The sequence below is a fragment of the Mus caroli genome, unplaced genomic scaffold (genome assembly GCF_978045245.1).
Source record: "Mus caroli unplaced genomic scaffold, Mus_caroli_1 scaffold_4, whole genome shotgun sequence".
Classification (NCBI taxonomy): domain Eukaryota; kingdom Metazoa; phylum Chordata; class Mammalia; order Rodentia; family Muridae; genus Mus; species Mus caroli.
The window spans coordinates 102,390,838-102,394,404 of record NW_028227259.1 but is presented as its reverse complement, the minus strand read 5'-3'; positions in this window follow the sequence as shown (position 1 = coordinate 102,394,404).

Here is a 3,567-nt window from a genome sequence, read left to right as displayed (position 1 = left end):
TGTTTTAAAGGCCATACAGTTTATGGTAATAAAGCTAAAGATGATGTTGAAGATCAAATGGTAGGGGTCATGTTGGGACTGAGTAACTTGTAATGTTTTTGATGAGTCAAAAATGAAAAGATTAGTAAGCTGAAAGATGCTGAAGAGCTCTCTATTTATTAACTACCATATTTCTTAATTTGTAACCCTTTAAATGCCGGTTGATGACTTGAGGCACACTTGAATGATCTAGTACTGATAAGACCAGTGGTTTTCATCCTGGGGGTCATGAGCCTTAGAGGGTGTCAAACAACCCTTTCACAGGGGTCACCTAAGATCATCCTGCATATCAGATATTTACAATTGGGAATTATAACAGTAGCAAAATTATAGGTACGAAGTAGTAACAAAATAATTTCGTGGTTGAGGGTCACCACAACAGTCTTAGCATTAGGAAGCTCACAGGCTCCACCAACATCTGTCTTTTCTCTCTCCAGAACTTTCAAATAGAGCAAAGAGCTTAAGGTTGGAGGTAGTAATATTGTCTCTGCTTTCATGAGATGAAAATTTTATTTCTACCACAGGTTTGTACAATTAAATTGTATAATAAAAGAAAATTGAGAGCAATTATACTTTACTTTAAAATTTCTTTCTTTTAAACACTTTATAGCTCATTTCTATAATAAACTTGCCTATCCGATCTGTGCTTTCTTCTCTGTCCCTAGACTATGTGTCTTCTGGAAATGACTCCCACTGGTATCTTTCTTTTATTATTGTTTTTTGTTTGTTTGTTTGTTTGTTTTGGAGACAGGGTTTCTCTGTAGCCCTGGCTGTCCTGGAACTCACTTTGTAGACCAGGCTGGCCTTGAACTCAGAATCCGCCTGCCTCTGCCTCCCAAGTGCTGGGATTAAAGGCGTGCATCACCACTGCCCGCCTCTTTTATTATTGTTATACAACTTCACACTGGCAGGGCCACTCTAATTCAGCTAAAAGGACAGAGGTGTTTTATATTCACAGTTCTTCATAATTGGTTTCTCGTCTCTGTGTGTTTCAGACAACGAATTTCGTGAACAAAAAAACCAAACATAAAACAACTAGCAGAACTGATGTATCTGTCTGATGATGTTTATGTCTGTTTGGCACAAGTTGGCTCCCTAAATTATTAACACTATGGGGTGAACCAGATCGTAATCAGGCAGCGTTATTGACTGGTGACATAGGCTAGTTATTTCAAAATAGTCAGAAACCTCACGGCCACGGTCTCTCTTAGGAAGCTGTTCTAAGACGGAATTGTATGTATGCATGTTATCTGTACATGATTCGCTTAACTTAGGAGCTTCCTGCTTAACTGTGCATTAATTAAATGTAACCGTGCAGTGCCAGTAAATTTCAGATAAGTGTAATTTACTTTATTTTCAATTTTAGTGCAGCTTTAAATTCTGAAGTTAATGAGTCCTGACTTGTATATGCTACATATTGGGTGGCTCTCCTTACTTAACCTTCATATGTTAATTAAATCAAACTCAAAGTGCAAGATAAGCTACGCTTAGTGCACAGTGGTATTCAGCTGATTTGATATATACTAATATGTTAACTATCATCTGTTCCTTCCCCATTTAGTAACAAGATTACTAATCTGTTTCTTTGTGTAGTCTAATAACTTAATAAAGACTTCACAGTTTTTTTTTTTTAAAAAGACACTTAAATAAACTAGAATAGGATTTGTACCATGGTCCTGTGTAGACAGGGTCCTGTGGCAGTTATATAGGCGTTTGACATAACCTGTTTTGTGCAGAACACCATTGTCTCATTTAAATCAGGAGAATTATCACATATATGCTAATTAAAATTTGTAGCAATTCATTACTTTGTGTTGAGTGTGATATTCAGTCACCTTATTGACTTTAATTCTGAGCATATTATATATAACATATTCAAGTACAGTTTGTTCCCATTAAAATAATATAATTTCTGTGTGTGCCACTAAGCTCAGTTTTGATGTGCCTTAACCGTTTGTGTTCCAAAGTAAGCCATACTTCATCTTAAGTAAAGAGCTGACCAGTATCCCTCAAATATCCCAGAGGATAAAGCACAGACTTCGCGTGAACTCTTTTGCGCTATGAAAGACACACATCTATGGTCATCTACACCTCTTTATTGCAGCATTTAGGAATATAAGGTGAACACTTATTCTTCATAGATCTCCATAAAAATGATTACCCAAGAACATACATTTTGTAACTCTTTGTAAGCTAAACTTTCTGTGATTTCTGTTCAGGGTTTGGAATTTGGGTTGAGAATGAAGTGTCATTTTCAGCTCATCAAATCCCCAGATTAAGCTCCTGGGTCACAAGGGCAGATGCTTCTAGGGTACATCAGGTTTTCTTAGAGCAGAGCAGATGCACTCATTCCAGTCACTACCTTTAGGGTAGAAAGCTCAAAGGGTATTTGACTGAATAATAGAAGTATTTTTGACCATGAGACGAGACATGAAAACTTGGTTAGTGATTCATCTCCTTCAGCTACACACACACACACACACACACACACACACACACACACCCTGATTAGTTACTCCCTGTGGGTCCATACAGTAAGGATAACAGGGAGTTATAGAAGTATTTTTAAGCACTCCAGTTTCCTAGTGTATGCTCGATGGACAGAATAAAACTTATTCCTTCAGCTGTTCTTGAATGAGGGCAGGGGGCAGATAAAAGGAGAAAAAGCAAAAGACAGAGTTAAATCTCTGTGGACGCTGCACACTTAGTGTGCGGTGACCTCTGTCCTTTTCTTTACATAAAGCCTTTAAATCCATCAAAACATCCTCATATTTTCCTCCTTATGATCGTGAGCCCAGCCACTAATATGGCCAGATTCTACATAATGCTGTAACTTCATACACCATGCACACCTCCAAGCTGAGCCTTTTGGGGCTTTGAAAGCACATTTTAAAAAAATTTTAAAATGTAGAACTAAATTTATACGACTTGAGGTATAGCTAAAATAAAGTAAACGATGCTGTAGTAGAGAGAAAAACGCACAGGAGATCCAGAGCCTACCACACAAACTATCAAAATGTTTATAATCCATGAACAGCAATAAACCAACTGCTGTGTCACGTTAATTAAAATAATAAAAGTAAGAAAATATGCTCAATGCTGAGGTACCTTAAAAAAAAACAAAAGTTTATAAAATATTTTATCTGCATCAAAATATTCTTTGGAAAACAAAAATAAACATGTATCATGTATGTTCTTTCCGGTTGATCTGTAAAAATGAGAAAAGTACATAGTCCCAGGCTATCGAACTGGTCTGAAATTGCAGAATGCTAACCATCCTCAAATCACGAAGCCTTTATAACCTTGGTGATCTGAAGAGATGAACTCCCTGGATTGCTACAGAGAATCCCACTTCTGTTTCGATTTAAATTTTAGAAAGCAGTTTAGTTCCAGTCAAAGCGGAACAAAATGACCTGACTTCCACTCGTGTAGGCACAGCAGAGGGATGCTGTATCCGAGAGTTTCCTTCAGGGTTCCGATGACGCCTGTAGAGAGAGCTGTTTCCCACAAGGCCCTGGCGGACGAGCA